Source organism: Pinus tabuliformis, chromosome 5_2, assembly GCF_031772625.1.
Source record: "Pinus tabuliformis cultivar Carrire ecotype Pingquan chromosome 5_2, CPIR1, whole genome shotgun sequence".
Classification (NCBI taxonomy): Eukaryota; Viridiplantae; Streptophyta; class Pinopsida; order Pinales; family Pinaceae; genus Pinus; species Pinus tabuliformis.
The window spans coordinates 164,093,339-164,117,863 of record NC_142306.1 but is presented as its reverse complement, the minus strand read 5'-3'; the positions used below and the strand labels follow the sequence as shown (position 1 = coordinate 164,117,863).

General features: G+C 34.4%; 1 pseudogene; it reads right to left on the bottom strand.

Moving 5' to 3' along the window:
- Positions 1-10,466: 10,466 nt before the first annotated feature.
- On the bottom strand, positions 10,467-23,244 carry LOC149158062 (PI-PLC X domain-containing protein At5g67130-like; annotated as a pseudogene).
- Positions 23,245-24,525: the final 1,281 nt, after the last annotated feature.

Genomic DNA, 24,525 nt, shown 5'->3' with positions numbered 1-24,525 from the left:
GTATTGCAAAGAAAATCCCCAGTTGTTATTCAGGAAGCACGAACAAATCTTCAAAAACATAAAAATCAATCTGAAGAAGGAGAGACCTCTCTCACTCAAAAAAGAGAATAATCAAACAGAAAATGTTCCAATAAATACTCCTATTATAGAACAACCCTCGGTACCCATTAGACCACCTTTTTTTGAACAGTTGAAAATTGATGAAGGAGTAGAAAAACAAATCACATTTCGTGATTATAATATGATGGATGAATTAATAAATGTTTGTATACAAATTCCTTTATTACAAGTCATAAAAGAAATACCAATCTTTGAAAAAATAATTAAGGAATTAAGTACTCAAAGATAAGGAAGAAAAAGAAAAGACAAAAAAAATTCAATTGGTCAGGAAAATTGCAGACATCATGATGGGGAAAACAACAATCCAAAAATATATAGATCCAGGGAGCCCCATTATGAATATTTGCATCAATGGAATCGAAATACTAAACACATTGATTGATCTAGGAGCAACCATAAACATAATGATTAAACAAGTTATGGATTCACTTAGGCTTCTTAACCTTCAATACACACCAACACTATTACAATTAGCAGATACGTCTGTAATTAAACTTGATGGTGTGTTGGAATATGTAAATTTATATCCTTAGATTCTTGGGAATATCTTGTTGATTTCATGGTTTTAACACCCAAGAATAATCTTGGAGGACATCCATTAATCCTAGGAAGACATTGGTTAGCTACAATTGATGCTTTCATCGGTTGTAGATCAGGTGACTCGTTTATCTCAGATGGAAATTATACAAAGAAATTTACATTATACCCACCTGCAAAAACAACAATAGAAATAGAGAATGAGGAATGATAGATGATGATGATGATGATATACAGCCTATTTTTACTACTGAACAAGTAAGAGAGGAGGACCAAATTTTAAGTCTATTGGAAAATAATGAATCTTCCTCACATCATGACCATTGTCGAAATGAATATCTCTCATCTAGACAAGTATCATTTCTCTCTATGAAGAAGTTTGGGAATTCTTCAATAGAAATTTTTCTAGGTAAAACTTTGAATGTTAATAAAAACTTCGAAGAATTACAAAAGAATCAACTGGTAGAAGTTTTACAAAAGCATTGTTCTATTTATGCATGGGAATACACTGATATGAGAGGCATTGATCCTAAGACTTGCATACATCATGTCTACATTGAGAAAAATGCAAGACCAGTTAGATAGCCACAACAAATAATGAACCCAAATCTAAAATAAATTGTTAAGGAGGAATTACAAAAGTTACTAAATGTAAACTTCATCTATCCAATATTAGACAGTCAGTGGGTTTCACCCCCAATAATTGTTCGAAAGAAAAATGGGAATGGAGAGTATGTATCGACTACAAGGAATTGAATAAAGCAACATTAAAAGGCCACTTTCCACTTCCTTTCATAGATCAAGTCTTGGACACATTGGCAGGAAAAAAATATTTTTCATTTTTGGATGGTTTTAGTGGATATAATTAGATTCAGGTAGCACCCGAATGTCAAGATAAAACCACATTTACCTATCCATGGGGAAATTATTCTTATCGAGTAATTCCCTTTGGATTATGCAACGGAATTTTCTCTGATCTTATTCATGATTGTGTGGAAGTGTATATGGACAATTTCACAACTTATGGAGATTCGTTGAATGAATCACTTGAAAATTTAGAAGAAGTTTTAATAAGATGTAAAGAAACAAATCTTTTGTTAAGTCATGAGAAATGTTTTATGATGTTCAACGAAGGAATTGTTTTAGGTCACCATATTTCAGGAGATGGAATTAAGGTAGAATCATCTAAAGTTGAGGTCATTTTTGAATTATCAGTGCCAAACTATCAACAAGATGTTAGGAGTTTTCTTGGTTTTACTGGATATTATAGAAGATTTATAGAAAACTTCACAAAAATTTCATGTCCACTCTTTAAAATACTTGCCAAGGACTGTGAATTCAGTTGGAATTTTGATTGTCAAGTTGCCTTTGAAACTTTGAAAAAGAGATTTTCTAAAGCACCTATCTTAAAAGGACCTAATTGGAAATTTCCTTTCCATATATCAACTGATGCTTTAGATACAACCTTAGGAGTTGTGTTAGGGAAAAATACCTTACTCCTTATGAAATCTATTATACTAGTAAAAATTTAACTCCTACAAAGTTAAATTATACTGTAACTGAGAAGGAGTTTTTAGCCATAGTTCATGCCATTAACAAATTCAAACATTATATAACTGGCTATGAAACTTTCATTCACACAGACCATTCTTCCATTAGATACCTAATGAATAAACCAATCACTAATGGAAGAATAACCAAATGGCTCTTATTGTTACAAGAATTCAACATCACCATTCTAGATAGACCCGAAAAACAGAATACAATTGCTGACTTTTTATCTAGAATTCAGAATGATAATAATGATCAACTTGTGGAGGATAAATTTCCTGATGAATATCTTTTTGCAGTATCTACTAAATCACCTTGGTATGCAGATATTGCTAACTATTTAGCTACAGGGAAAATTCCATTTCATTTGTCTCCTAGAGAAAAGAGGAGGATAGTTCACAATAGCACATCTTATTCATGGATAAATGCAGAATTATACAAAACAGGACTAGATCTCATCATTATAAGATGTGTTCGAGAAGATGAAATACCGGAAATACTTAAAGCATGCCATGATGAACCATGTGGAGGACATTTTTCTGACAGAAGAATTGCTTATAAGGTCCTACTTTTAGGATATTATTGGCCTTCCATTTTCAAGGATACCAAGGAATATGTTAAAAGATGTGACAGTTGTCAGAATGGTCAAACCTACTCTTTCAAATTAAATGCCATTACAGTCATAGGTACTCATTGAGCCATTCGAAAAATGGGCACTAGATTTTGTTGGTCTAATCAATCCACCTTCAAAGCAAAAAAAATATATTCTGGTATGTACTGACTATGTTACTAAATGGGTAGAAGCTAAAACACTTCCTTTTGCTACTGAAAATGTTGTAGTTTCATTTCTTTTTGAGGATATTTTTACTTGTTTTGGTGTTCCAAGAGAAATTGTAACAAATCAAGGAACATAATTTGCATCCAGATTAGTGCAGAATCTTGTGGAGCAATACAAAATCAAGCATCATAAATCCACTCCATACCATCCACAAGCTAATCGACAAGTTGAGTCTACAAACAAGGTGATTGAAGCAATTCTTACCAATATTGTACACTTACATAGGAAGGACTGGGCAAAAAATCTTCCAAAATATTTGTGGGCTTATAGAACTACATGAAGAATTACTATAGGGAATACTATCTATGAACTTGTTTATGGGAAGAAGGGCTTACCTCCAATAGAGTTCCAGATCCAGACCTATAAAACAACAGTCCAGTTGGATATTGACTTATCAGAAGCACAAAAGCAAAGGATGAGACAATTGAATGAGCTTGATGAAATAAGACAAGAAGCCCTCCAAAATACTAGCCTAGTTCAACAACAGAGATCCAGATGGCATGATAAGTACATTAAAGAAAGGAAATTTCATTCAGGAGATTGGGCATTACTATTTGCTCAAAATTCAAAAATTTCCAAGGAAAATTCCAAACACATTGGCTTGGACCTTATGAAGATGAAAATGTCTTTGACAATGGCACAATTAGAATGAGGACTATTGATGAAGAGAAAATTCCTCTTTTAGTGAATGGACATCAACTTATATTTTATCAGAAGCCATTGACAAAAGAAGAATTTGTGAAAATTTTCCAAGACAGTTCAGAATTAAAGATGGTTGAGAAGAATTCTTCTTTTTGACCTTAGAGATTTTATTTTCTCTCTCTCTATATATATATAAAGGAAAATATCTATATATATATATATATATATATATATATATATATAGATAGATATATAAAATAAAAATAAAAAATATATATAAAAAAAGGGAAATAAAAATAATAATAATAATAATAATAATAATGTATAAACATGAAAACCAACATGTTGTTGACATTTTTATATAGAAAATTTAAAGTGAAAACCAACTCTTATTGGCACCTTAAATTTTCTCTCTTTACAATTTCTTCATAAAAAACAAATGTATTCCTTTTTTCTAAGTATTCCTTTCTTTTAAAAAAAATCTCTTTCAGCTCCAAAATTAATGAATTTCTGCAACCCAAACAAGTTTCGGCAACTCTAATAATATTTTTTTAGCCAATTTGACAGGAACACTTGATGGTTCAGGTTGAAAATAAATGACTCCTTTTAAGTGCAAAGTACCTGCAAAAGATATCAAAAGACAAATAAAGGTTAGCAAATTAGTTGAAGGTATGTAACACTTTAATTTTACAATAAGGATTAATATATTGCTTGTATGAATTATGTGGACATAGTACTACCAAAATAAAACAAAATCATCGCAAATCATGGGTGATAGCCGCTTGCCAAAATCATCATAATACACCATTTTAAATCCTATCTTGTGCCTATTCTGAATCTATCGAAGTAATTGTCGAATCATTAAATTGAATGCGCTCTAACGATTAACTTATCTCCACAACCTTCATTATAATTCACGTGTTCTCTCATTTCTCTAAATTCATATAGCCTCTCCATCTCTCTCCCTCACTGAACGAAACCCTACCAACATCATTTTTCCCTGTCAAGTAAACAATTCTTGAGACAAATCATCTTCCATCATGGGTGTTATTGTCTGAACGGAACCAATAGGAAAGAAGTTCTTGGAAGTATACCCTCAAACCAGGGAACTATTGCAAAAAGTACAGTGGTTACAATTCATAGAGAAATTTGATGGTTTCAATAGGGAGGTAACAAATACTTTTGTACATTCTTTTGATGGAATGGAGGTTGAAATAGGAGATGTCATTTTCGCCATAACAGAGTCCCTGATTGCAGAAGCTACCGAATTACCCAGAAGAGGATAAAACGGGTTCAAAAATAGAGGAATCGAAGGGGAAGATTGGAAAGTCTTCTTGAAAAATCCAAACATTGACACTACCATCTTCAGAAAAGGTATTCCTAGTACAACCCTTAAGAGTAAATGGAGGAAATTTCTCCTTGTACTTTAGAAATTTATTACTTGTGAAGGTCAGTTTGGATGCATGTTTTTCTACCACGTTAGGAAAATGATGAATTTTCTTGAGGAAAATCAAATGAATCTTCTGTATTTCCTCTTGCACAACCTTAAGAAAATATCAATGAATGTTCAAAAAAAAATTTAGTTCATAGACAATACAATGTACCATCATGGATTGATAAAAATCTTGATTGTGTTTCACCTGCAGAGTATAGGTGCCAATTGGCAAAATTTTCTAGTAAGAAATCATTTTGAAGAGAAAACCCCTGAAAAACCCAGTGGTAGTAGAACCCTCAGGGGAAGGAAGAGAAAAATGGAAACAATAAAAGAACAAGAACCCCAGTCTCAGCAAGAATTATTAGAGGATGAACTACCCATAGTAGATATTTTGTAGAAAATGAAAAAAGGGAATATTAAAAGAAAGAAAGCCAACAAGAAAACAGAAATTTCCTCTCAAACGAAGACCCTTCCTTGGAAAGAAAATCCAAAAGCTAAAGAGAAGAAAGCTCAAGGATTTCCAACTACAAATTTAAGAAGAAGTATAAGATTAAACACGGTACAACAAGCAGTCTCAGGAGTTGTAGAATATATCGATTTTAAAGCAAAAGAACAAACTGACAAACTTGAAGACTCTCTAGGGGAATCACTAAAACTGTCACCAAGGGTGTCACCACCCCTCTTCAGTGCACCTCCAAGAAGTCCTGTACATAGTCCAGGTGTTGATCCTTTTCAACAAGAAATTTATGATTACATAGAGTCATTAGAGAGGAGGAGGCAGCAACTAAAGAGTCAATCCAAAGTCCAGGGGACAAAAGTAATCAAGTTAATGAGCCACAAGAACCTTCAACATCTAATGTTTTAAAGAAAGAAATCTTTGAGACAAAGACATTAAACAGATACCTCAAAAATGAGAATCAAGCATTGAATACACAAAATGGAATTCAAATTGCCAAGAGTGACAACCTTATTCTTCACTTGAGTCTATGGTACAAAAAGAAAAAGAAGTTGAAGAAAGAAAACAGGGCAATGCCAATAGAAATCATCAACCTAAAGTATAAGATCCTCATGAAGAAACCAAGAATGGCAGTGGCTGCCAAAAAGAAGAAGAAAGTGAGTCCTAAATGCGATAGAAAAAATGTACAGGAAAATGAAAATTGTTGAGTTGTATGAGGACATAGAAAACCTCCACTTGTGGGGGAATGTAGAGTCCAAGAATTGCTTTACCTTGACACCCTTTTTTCTCATCTTTCCTCCTTTTTCCTATCGCTATCATCTAAATAAATGCAATAAATATGAGGTTTTGTTAAGGTAAGCACTTACATGTCCTCTTTTTCATATTTTGTCCATATACCTTATTGTTTTATTAAAGTTTGCATTCATCTACGAAATTGACTTGATTCTGCAGCTAATCCACAGATCTACAACTACCTTCATTGTTGACAGGGTTCGAGTGCACCAACTCAACAAAAGAAGATTTGGATAGATGAGGAATGCTCCCCTCATGGATTCTTTCATGTTCTCTCGAACCAATCCTTCAAGATAATCGCACTGCAATGCGGTCAACCTCGAAGTCAACTGCAAGATAATGTGCCAGAACAAAGTCCGAATTTTACAAAATATTATCAAGTTTCTTTTAAAAATAGAAAATCAATGATTAAGCGATATAATTTGGTTTTATAGGAATTGTAATGAAAATACGTAGGCTTAAAATTCTCATGTTGTTATTTGAGAAAATGTTATAAGAACAATGGCCACTCTGTGTTTTGGGTGTGCACTACTGTATGTAATTTTGAGAACATCCTATTAAAACTATTTCCAATTAATAGACTTTGGTTCATAATTTTCATGTTACGTTGATTAAAGTTGCTGACTGTCTTGTGGAGGGCCCCTACATGCAGATCAGGTCTTTGACTCATTGCAAATAGATTTTATTTGGTTTCTTAGAGTTAAATTATGGATGCTCTGTTTTATGTTTTAGGATGCAGTCCAATGGAATTCACGATTAAATTGACATTTGCATCAACAATTTCATTTGCTTTCTACCTAGCATAATTTGATCATTTCATTTGCTTTCTACCTAGTATAATTCAGTCATCTCATTTCACAGTTTGGTTGTTTTATAGCTTATCAATTTCGTTCTTGTTTTACTTTTGTATTGAGTGAAGCTGCAATAGTTAAAGAGTGACAGTCTTTTCCTTAGCAACTGAATTCAAGCATCATTCATTTTCCAACTCAATAAAGTAGATTTCCTTTACATCATTCCCTACTTTCGTAGTTAGTTTAGTGTGGCTGCAGCATAAAAATCCAAATATAATAAAAAACAGTCTAACAAAGTAGAGTTTAGGATCTCTCTTCAACCATCCCACAAAACTTGATTCAATTAAGATTAATTTTAGAATAACCAACTAACAGATCTTAGGGACAATACTCTAATATAGACAGTAACACCATTTCCATACTAATTCTAGATTTAGACTTTAACTATAACATAAACACCTTAACGACATAAATAACTTCTAGCACATTCAGTGCACTTGTGATTCATCATTTTACCTGCCCTAGGTGATAATTTATGCTTACAATTTAAGAACATTAAATTGACTAAACAAGACTTAACTTTCTTTCCTTCACTTAACATAACTCTCCATACATTCCATGCATACGAGAGTACTTACTATTTCTATTAAGTGAAATGATTTTAATCTATGAGAAAGTTGTGATCGATGGAAATAAATCAAATAGGCGATTTGGGGATAGGTTTGTATGAACTAGATATTCCATAGGTTTATATTGCCTCCACCCGATACAATTCTTAAGACCTTTACCAGGATTCTAGAGGAAATCTCTTCCATCTAATAATTGTTGAGGGACTCCAGAGATGTATACCCCTCACCAATTAATCAATAAGGGACTCTAGAGATCAATGTCTCCACCATTTATTCAAAAAGGGGCTCCTGAGATCAATGTCTCCACCCTTTAGGCAACAGGGATTCCATAGATATTCTCTCCACCCTAACTTTAGTCTTGTTTTATAAAAATGGATGATACACAAGGAGCTCATGCCTGAAGAATGAACAATAAATAAATCTTGTGCATCGCCCTTGAGAAGGAAGTGATGGGATTCTACTCTGCTCAGTCAATTTTGATTCCTAATGATGGATGCTACAATGTTAAATTTAAGGCATTTGTGAGTGACAAAAGGGGACATATTTCTCTATTTTCTAGGGAAGTGTTGTATCAGCTACAACACTTGGCAACACACTGGTAGAATTCCACTTTCCTGTCTCGGTTAATTTTTTTCGTGCAGGGCCTTAGTTCTTTGGGTAGTATTGATTCATCATGCATATTACTTTGGTCTCCCCACTTATCCCGTGAATAGACGTAGTCCCCGTCATGCCTTCTCGGTTAAACTCAACATAAAATTCAACATTATCACAATGTTTTGAGTAGGGAAGGGTAGTGAAGTTCACGAGCTTAAGATTTTCAGAGTATAATTTTTCATCTTTGGTGTTCCTTTGCTACCAGTAGGCCTGGACAACACCCCATCAGAGTCGTTACAGGAACACAAACATTTCTCTACTGCCAGCGAGCCTGAACAATACCCCAATGGAGTTTCTTGCTTCACCTCTATGCGCATGGAAGCCTTTCTCTTCTTTCGCCTTTTTTTTTTATATATGACTATGCATTGTCACTTATTCATTTTGGGCAGAAGAGAGATACCAACTTATTGAGAGTATGAGAGGTTATTCCTTCAAAGAAGCATGTGAAGACATTTGATTTAGGTTTGCTCATTTAGATTTTTCCCCTTCTCCTTTTCTAACTAAAGGATAAGCATGAAAAAACAAAAACACAAAGAATTGAATATAGGTTCAAGGTTTCCTTAATAGACACGAGTTCATGGTTTGGCCAAAAATATCCTTACAGATGGAACATATTTTCCATCAGAACTTCACCAGCCAAAAGACTCTCATTGACCCCCTCACTCAAGTATATGCTAAGATGTCTAAGAAAATACCTTCCATATTGTCATGAATATGTCAGCGATTCTTAGACATGCCAAGTTCCATTCTATTATTATGTCCCAAGTTGTAAAGATTCTTCTCCATGAGTGAATTCCCATGTCCCATATGAGAATGGCTATGCTCCAAATGAGAATGTGTGTGTCCTTAATGAAAATTTCTATGCTCCAAATGAGAATACTTGTGTCCCGAATGAAAATGGCTACACTCCAAATGATAATGTTCATGTCCAAAATGAGAATGGGTATGTAAATGGTTGTTTTCACAATGTTTATGTTTTTCACTAGTGTTGCTAACATGGTGAGACGTACACACGGATTTTGTTTCTTCACTCTTTAGAGAACCATATTTTTTCCCTAAATCATTCTACTACTACATAATTAACCTCACATTCACATTCTGAATCCAAGCATAACACTACTATTTTTAATGTGAATTCCACCATTCTTGATCATCATCTTATATCTATTTTTCTATGTGTCCCCTAGTGTCATCTCTGTTGTTGGAATTCATGTCATTGAGCTCATCTTTTCTTTCATTTTAGTTTTGTGGTATTGTAGGAAGTACATGATCTTGTGTAGTACCTCTACCCTTCTTTTTCCACAAGAAAGACAACGTGAATTGCCATTATTTTTGGCTTGAAGGAACGATGGTCGACTCAAGGGTGGAATTATCTCATGATCAACCAATTCCTCTTTCATATAACAACTTCCCACCATCTTAGGTTTGCCTGACTTGACTTCTCAATTAAAAGGGATTCTTCCCAGAGTTGGAGCTCTATAGTAAATGCAAGAGGAATGCCCTTTCTAAAACTCTGAGAGGAATACCTTGTCCAAAGCTTTGTAGTAAATGATAGAGGAATTCCCTGTCTAGAGATCTGTAGTAAATGCAAGAGGAATACTTCCTTCAATTTTTCTCCGCAAATGAGACAAATTAGGTTGTCGTGATTTACATTTGAAGAAATACACAGAAAATGGAATGTGTGAGAACATTCCGAGTGAATATTGCATAGTGTGAAAAGAAAAATAGAACAATGATCAGAAACTGATGTGAACGCAACAATACAAGTTTAACATGGATCAATAAAATTTAACCTCTCGATGAATGTCATAAGACCCACTAAGGTTGAAGATTGGGGTTTGTGTAAATTCAAAAAACCGAACCCACTTTCACTTTAGGACCATTTTCATGAAAAGAAAAATAAAACAATGATAAAAAATAGATGTGAATGTAACAATCCTAGATTAACATGGATCAATGAAATTTAACCTAAATGTGTATGTCATAAAACCCACTATGGTTAAATATTAGTCTGTGTAAACTAAAAAAATGAAGTGATAAATGGCACTTGAAAGAAATCCACTGCTAAGAAATTAGCCCATCGGTTTCCTATAGTTTGGCGACACATGCTCAAAATGTTTAAGAGTGCATCGAAATTTTCTACATAGGATTTGGATAAACTGGGTTGATTTGGGAAGAAATTCTCGAGAACCAACAACTAGGATTTTGAGCTTAGATTCTTCGATTTAATGCGTTCAATGTTGGATCCTACTACCAAACCAACATCCCCATCTACCAAAATAGTTGTTCATCAATCCCTCCATATACATAATTAAAGGCATGAGATCATAGGTTTTGTAAAACTTACATTGATTTTCCACCAGATAGTTCCATTGATAAGAAATTCCCTCTAGGGCCTCTTTGGAAGCTATTGAGGTAAATATTATAAGGTGATATTTTTTCACAATCGTGTCACTCACAATGAACCAATCACTACGATATTTGGGCATGGAAGACCCTTGGTACTAGTACTTCATCAAATCAACTTCGGTGAAGACTTTGGTCAAACCTTTGGTAGCTTTGACATAGTCTTGAATGAATATGGTGATGACTTCAAAGGATTTGTTGTCAAAAATGCCTTAATCACCTTCAATGTATTCACAACTGGCATCTGTAATAGAACCATATTCCAAATAAAAGAAATATTTAAATATTGATTTAGTTAAATTTAAACAGGGTTGAAAAATTCTATAATCAGTTGTAATTTATCAATGTGTTTAATGCTTGACATGGCTAGGTTCAAATATATTAAATGAAAAAGACCTCAATATGAGTCGGACTAGTTTAACTTTACATCCAAGGCTTTAGCTTCACTAGTTACCATCAATATTATTGAGAATTTGGGTAAATTCAAATCTCCTGAATAATGTGGACCTGGAGATATGTTGCATTGATTTACAGCAAAAATAACACCCTAATAGCCTGAATAACACTTTGAATGTGGAAAATTATGCCCGAATTTATTTAACTTAAACAATAAAAAAAATTTCATTAATTAATCAAGGGACTTGAGATTTTAACCTACAAAAGTTGTGAAATTGTAGCAATTGCCTTGAAGGAATGACAGAGCCAAACATCATTCTCGTAATCATACATGTCCAACATTAGCCCTTTAGCACCATTCGTCAAAACTTTCCCCAAATTAAATACCCTAATTGCTTGAAGTCTAGGCTAAACTCCCAGCGATTCAAATACCCTAATTGCCCTAAAATATTTTACAGGTCATACATACATTTAACTAGTCCGCAAAGCTAACTTCTTGGTTATTGTAATTGAATCTTTAGACATCCATCTACAATTCTTCTTCGATGATTGCATACGAATTGTGGGTCGTCAACCATGAGTATTTATTGAAAAGTAGGTCACCCACCTAAATAAAAATAAAAGAAAATGTCAATGATTTGCAGAGAAATTAAATGAAAATCAATCAAAATCTTTCAAAGTTGAGAATGATTCCTTTAAAGTTGGATTTGTAGTATTAGTCGCGGTGCATCTGTAACTCGAGTCACCCGCTAAACTACACAATATGCATTGAATACCAGTGACATAGTCACTATCCTTTGTACAAATATCATGGACATGTTGGGAAAAAAAGGGAGAAAGGAATGAGAATGCCCTATTATTGCCCTGATTGATTCAAATACTATTACAACCTACATAGCAGATGTGGGCTAAGTGATATAATCCCACAATATGGAAACTCCCACTAGAACAAGTTACTCCTGCGCCACTCGTGGGCAAGAGCACAATTGCATCGATGAACAAGACGATACATCGTCTACAAACACATTGCACATGTACTTCTAGAAATCCTAATACCAGCCGTAAGAATGCTTAATCTAGAGTGGGGAGACGACAGAACCAAACCTTCAATCAAGTGATCATTTTTAATATTCCTCACCCTTGGGCTCGCACTAGTGCTGCATTGCAATTGTCGGCAACACTGAGACTGAAAACACATCCTTAGACTCGAACTCGAGACAATCGACAAAAGAGAAGACTGAACTCAGAGATCAGAGATGAAATCCGGAAGTTGCGAGATCCTGCCATGTGGTAAAAATTGATTTGACAGAGTAGGACGAAAATTGAATGCTCTGATTGACCAAATCTTCCCAGCCAAAGCCCGTAGAGGAACACTTTCGATGTAATTATGTTTTTAGAATGTGGTATGTATATTGTAATTGTTGTGAAATCAAATTATCTTTAATTTATTACTTTTATGTAATTTTTAATATAATTTTCAAATAAATGTACATTAAATTAAATGCTTAAAAATTAGTTAAAAATATTCTAACTTTTCAAAATATTATATTTTAATTTTATAATTAATTAGAAAATTAATATAATTAAGATAATTAGCATATTCTAATTTTATATTTAATTAAAAAAGATTAATAGAAAACGAAAAATATAATATAAAATAAAGAAATTGATATGATTAAATTACATGTGGTTTGAATATCTATTTTCAAAAATTAAAAATATAGTTATCCCCTATCCACTCATGGAATCTCTCTAAATTCGTGAATGCAACTATAGAAAACTTGTCTCAAAGAGACAAAAGAAGAATCAATGTCCATGAAATCTTACTAGGAAAAGTTGTCGCGTAGTTGGCTACCCCCAAAAAACTAAAAGCCCAACAAATCATTGTCTTTATATAATATAATGTGAATGGTAAGTGAAATGGTAGCCTCAGTATAGGTGTGAGACAAGGCGCATTCTTAGAGTCAATTTTGCAAGTGTTAGATATTATTGTCTTAAATTGATATGGTTTTGTCTTAATTGGTAAATGTCTTAAATGAGTTTCCTCTTAATTGTCATTGTCTTAAATATAAAGTTTTGTCCTAAAATATTTTTTCACACACTGCTTTTGTTTTAAATAGAAAAAAAAAAATTGTCTTAAAATACTTTTGTGTCAAACTATTTTTGTCTTAAATATAAAGTTTTGTTTTAAATTATCCGTTGTTTTTATTTTAAATATAAATTTTTATTTCAAATTTTTTTTTTCTCAAATTATTTTCATCTTAAATATCAAATTTTGTATTAAAATATATTTGACTAAAATCAAAACTAAAATTTTAATCTAAAATAACTAAAATAAAAAGTGAATTTTTGAAAAATTGAATGCCCTTATCATAGTAGCGTCATTTGAGAATATTTTGAAATCCCATGTACACAAAATTTAAGTTAATCGTTTTTGTGTTTCTATACATTAAATTTGAAATATTTTAGGAATATGATTTACAAAGTTTTCCATTACATTTGTTTGTGTATTTCAATTATTTTGAGTTAAAATTATATAATTAGATATTTAAGTTTAAAAGTACAAAAAATATGTTAATTATTTTAAATTTATCTTAGTTTATCAAATTCCGAAATATTCTCAAAATATGATGTGCGAAGCTGCACAATACATTTATTAGTTTATTTCGATTGCATTCCCTTGAAATCATATAAATTACAGAGTTAATTTGAAAACACTATATTTTTATCTATCAAATTCCGAAATATTCCAAGCATATAATATGCAAGACTGGTTATTACAATTATTAATTTATTTTAATTACCTTAACAAATTTTGAAATATTTGAAATATTAATAAATTTCTAAATATTTCCGCTATTCAAACATGGAGATTTCATATCCAAAATCTGCAATTTACATCTGCAAAAAGAATGACCATATAGAACTAAGTTGTTCCACGTTTGCCATGTCCCATAATTCGAAGGTCATCTAAGCAAACCGAGAGCTATTCTATATTGTTTCCTTAAACTTTTGGCTGACTACTGCGTCAGATATTCTCTTTTATAGTCTTCATATCTCCCTATGTACGCAGCAAAGAATTGCGTACATAGAATCAAACAGCCTGCCACTTTATGGGGAAAGCAAAGAATTGTGTAAATGACACTGTTTGTTTTGTATTGAGATATATTTTACTTATGGATGAGTTGATTTAGATATCTTTTAATTATGGATGAGTTGATGTAAAAAAATTAGGAGTTAATATTATTTAAATGTTTTATAGAGTTATTCGATTTGTTTAGTTTTAGATTTTTAATTTTTTTTATTTAAATCAATTTATAAAATTTTCAATTTTCATATTAAAAATAGAATGTACCTCTCCACTCACAAAAATAAAAATAGAAATAGAAAAAAATCTAAAATCTGTGGCACAGAAATAGAAAAATGTCTGAAGTCTGTTGTATACTCGCGAAAGATGTGCGTTATGGGAATGGCAACATGTCTCATGATGGAGGTTAACCCATCAACATTCATCCTTATCCCCACAACAGCATTCATCCGTATATCTCCTAATATCTTGCATACGGAGAACCCTATCACTCACTCAATATCTTATAGCTTAAACATAAATTTGGTACATATCTCAAGGGGTAAAGCACGAGTTGAAAAAAGCCCTAGAGACCATCTCTTATCAAGAATCAATAAATCTGTAGATGGGACAGTCAGTAGGGAAGAATTAGGAAGCTTGCTTGATACCTTCAAGACATATATTTTAGGGAGTCTAAGTGAACATATATACACCTTTAAAATACAGAATAAGCAAAAATATGAAAATGCTGCATTATCCATTTTCTGTCCTAGATGTCAAAAGAAGCATGCCCTAAGAGAGTGTCCTTTAGATTTAAAAACTATAGAAACTTGTGCCATATGTGTAGATAACCATGATACTAAGGAGTGTCCTTCTTTACTAGGTCTCAAAGCTGTATTTAATGACGAAGGGATACTAAAACAAGTAGACCCCTTTACTTTATTACCAATAGACTATGGTGGAACTCTCAACCAAATCAATCATAAGGCTTCAAACCACAAAAATTTGCTCAGTCTTCACAAAATAATTAGAATCCATCTTGGTAGCCTTGGGCTCAACCACAATCACAATCTTGGAATCAGTGATGGCAAAGTCCTTATGGGGCTTATGCTTAACATCAACAATATTCACCATCCTATCCTAATTTTCCACCACAATTCCTACCCCAATCTAATCAAATTCCTCAAACCAATCAATTACCTTAAGTCCAAGTTCAGAATCAAAATCAACATCTTTCCCTATCATTTGCATAAAAATCAAATCAGTTACCCGCTCAAACACTTCTGGATGTTAATAATAAAATGTCACAACAACCTATTTACAATATGGAAGGGAAAAATCCTCAAACCTATGTAATAAATCCACTAGATCTAAATAATGTCTAATTAAGGTCTCGAAGAGTATTGCAAAGAAAACCCCCAGTTGTTATTCAGGAAGCAAGAACAAATCTTCAAAAACATAAAAATAAATCTGAAGAAGGAGAGACCTCTCTCCCTGAGAAAGAGAATAATCAAACAGAAAATGTTCCAATAAATACTCCTGTTATAGAACAACCCTCGGTACCCATTAGACCACCTTTTCTTGAACAGTTGAAAATTGATGAAGGAGTAGAAAAAAAAATCACATTTCGTGATTATAATATGATGGATGAATTAAGAAATTTCTGTATAAACAAGTCATAAAAGAAATACCAATCTTTGAAAAAATAATTAAGGAATTAAGTACTCAAAGATAAGGAAGAAAAAGAAAAGACATAAAAAAAATTCAATTAGTCAGGAAAATTGCAGACATCATGATGGGGAAAACAACAATCCAAAAATATAAAGATCCAGGGAGCCCCATTGTGAAAATTCACATCAATGTAATTGAAATACTAAACACATTAATTGATCTAGGAGCAACCATAAACATAATGATTAAACAAGTTATGGATTCACTTAGGCTTCCTAACCTTCAATACACACCAACACTATTACAATTAGCAGATAGGTCTGTAATTAAACCTGTGGTGTGTTGGAATATGTTTTTGTATCCTTAGATTCTTGGGAATATCCTGTTGATTTCATGGTCTTAACACCCAAGAATAATCTTGGAGGACATCCATTAATCCTAAGAAGACATTGGTTAGCTACAATTGATGCTTTCATCGGTTGTAGATCAGGTGACTTATTTATCTCAGATGGAAATTCTACAAAAAAATTTACATTATACCCACCTGCAAAAACAATAATAGAAATAGAGAATGAGGAATGAATAGATGATGATGATGATATACAACCTGTTTTTACTACTGAACAAGTAAGAGAGGAGAACCAAACTTTAAATCTATTGGAAAATAATGAATCTTCCTCACATCATGATTGTTGTCGAAATGAATATCTTTCATCTAGACAAGTATCATTTCTCTCTATGGAAAAATTTGGGAATTCTTCAATAGAAATTTTTCCAGGTAAAACTTTGAATTTTAATAAGAACTTGGAAGAATTACAAAAGAATCAACTGGTAGAAGTTTTACAAAAACATTGTTTTGTTTATGCATGGGAATACATTGATATGAGAGGAATTGATCCTAAGACTTACATACATCATGTCTACATTGAAAAAAATGCAACAGCAGTTAGACAACCACAAAAAATAATGAACCCAAATCTAAAATAAATTGTTAAGGAGGAATTACAAAAGTTGTTAAATGTAAACTTCATCTATCCAATATTAAACAGTCAGTGGGTTTCACCCCCAGTAATTGTTCGAAACAAAAATGGGAAATGGAGAGTATGTATCGACTACAGTGAATTGAATAAAGCAACATTAAAATGCCAATTTCCACTTCCTTTCATAGATAAAGTCTTGGACACATTGGCAGGGAAAAAATATTTTTCATTTTTGAATGGTTTTAGTGGATATAATTAGATTCAGGTAGCACCTGAAGGTCAAGATAAAACCACATTTACCTGTCCATGGGGAAATTATTCTTACAGAGTACTTCCCTTTGGATTATGCAACAGAATTTTCTCTGATCTTATTCATGATTGTGTGGAAGTGTATATGGACGATTTGACAGCTTATGGAGATTTGTTGAATTAAGCACTTGAAAATTTAGAAGAAGTTTTAATAAGATGTAATGAAACAAATCTTTCATTAAGTCATGAGAAATGTTTTATAATGTTCAACGAAGGAATTGTTTTAAGTCACGATATTTCAGGAGATGGAACTAAGGTAGAATCATCTCAAGTTGAGGTCATTTCTAAATTATCATTGCCAAACTATCAACGAGATGTTAGGAGTTTTCTTGGTTTTACTAGATATTATAGAAGATTTATAGAAAACTTTACAAAAATTGCATCTCCACTCTTTAAAATTCTTACCAAGGACTGTGAATTCAGTTTGAATTCTCATTGTCAAGTTGCCTTTGAAACTTTGAAAAAGAGATTTTCTAAAGCACCTATCTTAAAAGGACCTAATTGGAAATTTCCTTTCCATATATCAATTGATGCTTTAGATACAGCCTTAGGAGTTGTGTTAGGGAAAAAAATACTTTACTCCTTGTTATCTCAAAATCAAGCCCTGGAAGGTTGCGACCCAGGAAGACTTCAAGTAACTATTTCAGACCAATCTTTTGACTAAGGCTTAGCCTCCTTAGCCTGAAAAGGCTCTCTCAAAAGGTTATTGATTTTGACTATGAGTAAGATGGCTAACTCTTGTGAAGTAAACTTAACAAATATAAAGGCTGGACACACATTACATAGGTTTCCATTGGGCTTATGGAGTCAATCATACTTCAGTAAACAATGACACTGCTTTTACATAGAAGTCAGGGCATGTGACATTTAAATGCTCAAAACACAACTCATAGAAAACCACAGTTTACAAATACACACAGGAAATCAGAGCAGCATAAGTGAATTCTGAGTGATTGTGTATTCATACAACTATAAAAAACATCAAGGACAAAGTAAAACCATACATCTTGAACATAGAAATACTGTATGAATCCTGAGAAGAAAAGCAGCAAATTATATTACTGAAACTGAGTTTTTTACACAAGCCAAAACAATACTCTGTTTTTTTTTCAAATATCCAACCCTCATTACATATATGTTTCAGCTATATATAGAAACATTATTCTAACTACTTCGAGCTTTCTCCTCCAGCATGAGGGGAGCCCGATGACTGCCACTAATGACACCTATTTGCTATTGAACTGACTCATTAAATACAATAAGTGCTAAACTGGAGTTTAAAGAGTCCTAATTTAACTATAACTCTAACTCTATCTTCCTCGTAGAATGATTCCTTCTTGTTCTTTGACACCTGTCTCCTTTTAGTTTGGCTGAGATGGCTGAGATGAGTATTCAATGTTCCATGCTGGCTTTGGATGCTGAATGCTTTGATGGTTCAGTGATGTTAGGAAAAATCCCCTGTTTTCCGGTTCCAGTCTTCCACCACTTATTTGAATATGCAGCAGCATGTCTTTAGCTCTTTAATAACCCAAAAATATAGAGCACCACCATGTTCCTAATGTGTTGGAGGCTTCATTGATGGACAGGTGTGCAAGCCAAAACTCATCGTATGCAACTCCTTCCAAACACTAATGACCGGTATAAAGTGACTTTATAACAAAACTTTTAAACTTGAGTCAAAACATTTCACTTTTTTAAAGGTACACCTGTCATCATCTGAATGGCTATGATAGATTCATTTGGTCTCTTATATGTCCCTTAGGTGTTTCCTTTGAAAATTTCCGATCATCTTATCAAACTGTTTGTCTGCGTTAAAAAACAACACCTACAGCAGTTTCGCAGCGCGCTACGAAACTGCTGTTTAATTTAAAAAACACAGTCTTCCTTTCATAGCTAAATGATTGCCAGTGTGTAGCTTCAGCATCAGCAAGGTCCGAACACTGACCATCCTTCTCATGTAACTGTCCTGTTGTTTCAATACTTGCTTCCTTATGTGCTGAATTGAAATCTGAATCAAACTCATGTTTGGCTCTGCCATTCGAATCTGTTTTCATTTCTGATTCCATGGTAGTAAGAGCATCCATATAAAAGTTTTACCTCTTCACTAATCATCACCTCACCCCCTGTATTCTGGAATATGAACTTTACAACTATCATACGATTTGTTGTTAGGGTCCCTGTCTTATCATTACAACTACATGTTGCTGATCCCATTGTCTCACATGCTGAAAAATGCCGCACAAGTGCTTTATCATTCATCATCTTCTTCATAGCAAAAGCAAGGCTTAATGTCACCGCCAATGGCAAACCCTCTTCTCCTTATCTAAATCTCTGAACTTCAATGATTGCCGGTAATCACTGACTGCAGTCACAAACACAACTATAAAAACGCTGATAAGAATACTCCAATGAAGATCAAGTTGTTGAATGTGCCACGCAATACATTTATCTTTTCTATATCTCTAGAGCTTATTTCGTTGAACACCTGGCAGAAGACAAATGTATTAAAGATCAGTGTGTTTAAAATTTATTCTGCATCAGAACCATGTAACTCAAGAAGTCGTATTCCTTCCATCCCCAGAAACGGAAGAAGGCGGTCAACAATTGCTGTAGGAGAGGGCCAACAACGCAGAAATGGGGAATGTCTTTGTCACTGTTTCATTTTGAGGATCTAATAACCGCACCAGACAAGATACATGGTCATCAATTTAATGAATTCTTTTCTGTTTGTATCGACAACAAATAGACTAGAGAGTGCCCTTACAGCAAGTGGTTGAGAGAAGCTAGGCTTGCCATCCAACATCTGTGCAAGCAGACCAACGTACCCTGCCTCCCCTAATGCTCTCTTTATTTCATCTGTCTGTGATAGATTACAGATGGCCGAGGCTGCCAACTCTTGAATTGCAGAAGATCCATTTTTTAGGAGAACTATGAGCTTCTTAACAAATCCAGAGGACCTCAAAAGGTTTCTAGAGAATATGGATTGCGAGAGGCTGTGGATTCGAACAAATCCCCAATTTCGTAGCGCAGCCAGTGCAAAGTATGAATTATGCGCTACGAAATCACTTAAAGCATGTTGCGCTGCGAAACTGCTGAAAAGGATTTATGTGCTTTACCATCAAACAAATGTAAGACATTTGGCATTGAAATTTTGTCAGTGATAACAGTGGCTCCACTTGGGATAGTGTGCCCTTGTGGTACACTAAGAACTTGTAGCTCCAGTGCTTTATCCATTTTGACAAACAGAAATTTGCTTGACAAACATCCCTTTCCAGCTTCTTGGGCCTTCACCTTGGGCTTAAGCTTGATGATCACTGTAGGAGAAAGAAATCTACATCTACTGAAAAATAAATGCTCAGTAAACCTTGAGCTTATTTGCATTTTCCTACCTACCTACCCTATCAATTCAAACTTCTTTCAGCTCAATCAATGTGAAATTTCCAATGTAGCCAATCATTTGTCTTATCTGATATTTGAGTTTTTTGACTGCATCGGAGTTCAGAGCCACTACGATATGGCGATGACCACTGCCGCTGAAGTTGCCTCTGACCTTCATAGAAGAACTGAAACACTGGAGAGTAAAACTCTTCCATGTAGTCAGCTATAGGATCCCAGAATACATGATCAGCTTGATGGTTCTCGTAACTTTCTGGTTGTGCAAACTGATCTTCAACAACAGTGTACACTTCCTCAACCGTGAAAGAGAAAGGAAGCAACACTCTCTCCTTGTGTTCTGCCATAGAAAACTTCTGAAAATAATGATCATGATTATGAAAACTATATGCCTGAATTTGACCTTCTAAACCTTCAATGTCTTTCTCAATGTCCTCAGCAACTTCATCCAGAAATTTCATCTTATCCTCTGCCTTACACTCAAATGATTTTAGATACGAAGACAAGGACAAAGAAAAACTTTCATCTATTTCTTCATTAATATGATCATCATTCCATTGTTTGAAACCTTGAATTGAAGGAGAGTTTGCCACCACATCTGATCTATCTATCCATTCCTCCAAAAACATAAGCCAAAAGTCTTCAAATGACTTAATGGATTTGGTAGGAAAGCTTTCAATCCATTGTTTACATTTCCCTTGAAATGAATCATAGAACAACATAATGCAAACATCCTCATGTTTAACTCTAAGAAGCTCAGTAAAATCACAGAAATCTGATATATGCTTCGAAGTTAAACTTAAATCTTCTCCATTGAATTTTGGACCATTCCTTAGAAAATACGCATCCTTGGGAAAATGATTTGGGAAACCATGAATTCCTGAAAAATCTATGCATGCATACCTTGAAACAAGAATGGTAGCATCTGGGTCCTTCATAACTCCAGTGGAATCACCATGAATGTATGAATTTTGAATTCTTCAACAATGGAGTCGCCAAGGTAGATTTGCAGCCTCAAAAACCTTCTGAGCTCCTACTACCTTCAGAAGTTCAGCTTCTTGATTTCGGGAATGAATAATCTTCAGACTCCCGGCAGACGCACCAAAATGTTATCTCAAAATCAGGCCCTGGAAGGCTGCGACCCAGGAAGACTTCAAGTAACTATTTCAGACCAATCTTTTGACTAAGGCTTAGCCTCCTTAGCCTGAGAGGGCTCTCTCAAAAGGTTATTGATTTTGACTATGAGTAAGATGGCTAACTCTTGTGAAGTAAACTTAACAAATATAAAGGCTAGACACACATTACATAGGTTTCCATTGGGCTTATGGAGTCAATCATACTTCAGTAAACAATGACACTGCTTTTACATAGAAGTCAGGGCATGTGACATTTAAATGCTCAAAACACAACTCATAGAAAACCACAGTTTATAAATACACACAGGAAATCAGAGCAGCATAAGTGAATTCTGAGTGATTGTGTATTCATACAACTGTAAAAAACATCAAGGAAAAAGTAAAACCATACATCTTGAACGTAGAAATACTGTATGAATCTTAAGAAGAAAAGCAGCAAATTATATTACTGAAACTGAGTTTTTTACACAAGCCAAAACAATACTCTGTTTTTTTTCAAATATCCAACCCTCATTACATAGATGTTTCAGCTATATATAGAAACATTATTCTAACTACTTCGAGCTTTCTCCTCCAGCATGAGGGGAGCCCGATGACTGCCACTAATGACACCTATTTGCTATTGAACTGACTCATTAAATACAATAAGTGCTAAACTGGAGTTTAAAGAGTCCTAATTTAACTATAACTCTAACTCTATCTTCCTCGTAGAATGATTCCTTCTTGTTCTTTGACACCTGTCTCCTTTTAGTTTGGCTGAGATGGCTGAGATGAGTATTCAATGTTCCATGCTGGCTTTGGATGCTGAATGCTTTGATGGTTCAGTGATGTTAGGAAAAATCCCTTGTTTTCCGGTTCCAGTCTTCCACCACTTATTTGAATATGCAGCAGCATGTCTTTAGCTCTTTAATAACCCAAAAATATAGAGCACCACCATGTTCCTAATGTGTTGGAGGATTCATTGATGGACAGGTGTGCAAGCCAAAACTCATCGTATGCAACTCCTTCCAAACCCTAATGACCGGTATAAAGTGACTTTATAACAAAACTTTTAAACTTGAGTCAAAACATTTCACTTTTTTAAAGGTACACCTGTCATCATCTGAATGGCTATGATAGATTCATTTGGTCTCTTATATGTCCCTTAGGTGTTTCCTTTGAAAATTTCCGATCATCTTATCAAACTGTTTGTCTGCGTTAAAAAACAAAACCTACAGCAGTTTCGCAGCGCGCTACGAAACTGCTGTTTAATTTAAAAAACACAGTCTTCCTTTCATAGCTAAATGATTGCCAGTGTGTAGCTTCAGCATCAGCAAGGTCCGAACACTGACCATCCTTCTCATGTAACTGTCCTGTTGTTTCAATACCTGCTTCCTTATGTGCTGAATTGAAATCTGAATCAAACTCATGTTTGGCTCTGCCATCCGAATCTGTTTCCATTTCGGATTCCATGGTAGTAAGAGCATCCATATTGTTGGTAAGGTAAATCCCCTCTATGGACAGAGGCGATCCCACTAGCCTAACACAGAACTAGCCACAAACAAACCACGCTGCTACGCAAGTTCCTAGTTATGCATCAAAGGTGAATCAAGAAGACTAACCTGGAGTCCAACGCTATGATTGAAGCAGAGTTGATATCCTCGCTCCCTTGCTCCAACAGATCATGACGAATACCTGCACATGCAAAGGAAGAGACAGATACCAACATAAAAACTACCAAGGCACAACTATATTTCAGTCAGAAAGGAAATAAATCAACATATCACCATGATAGATAATGAGATTGGAACTATAATAGCAGTCGCTCATCAATTAATAAACAGGAAAAGTTACAACCATTGTTCTGACGTCGACCCTTCTCCTGGCTGGGCGAGTAACTATATGTGTCTTGACATGCATCTCTTCTCCGGCAGCATAACCTCTCTAGCACTCACTAGCATTCCTCCATAAACTCAACATCTAACACTCCATGACCAATAATCATCACTACTATCACTCAATCACCAAATCACTAGCATAACACTAACACCAACACTCTCTCCCCCCCCCAATGCATAATGACAAGCTTATATAGATGAAGAAGGGAGGAGGATGCGATGAACCGGGACACCTTTCGTGGAATTAGCAAAAGCCATAAAGATGGATAAAGCTCGACAAAAAACTGATTTTCTATCCTCAGAAAAGCTCCATGTAATGAAGGAAACAACAGTCGGACGTGCATTAAGGCAAAAAGCACGACTAAATTTGGTTGGCGCGACTGTTGCTCTAAGATAGAGCGCCAATGGTCGCGCCCTCTTTTGAGGATCTCCATCATTGGTGCGGGTAGGATACTGTGGACTTGCGCCAATGGAAAAAAAGCACTTTTTAGGGATGATCTGCAGAAGGTGTCTCCAGGGAACATGGAGTACATACTCAGGGGAACATAATGCAAGTGTTTTTAGCCCTTGTCACTTCTTATAACTCCCGGAATGAGTCCTCTAAGGTACGATAAGAGGAGTAACAGGGATGGTGACAAATTACTGTGTAACAGATGCCCCCTAAAGCATGAAGTCCGAGAGGTGGAGAGGGGTGAAATGCTTTACCAGAACGCACATAAGAGCACACAAGAGCACATATAGTTATTGCCACCGAGGAGCTGTATTAAGAGACATGACTGATAGTTCAATTACATGATGTACGTGGCATGGTCGCAGCCATCCATAAGAGAGTACATAAATAATC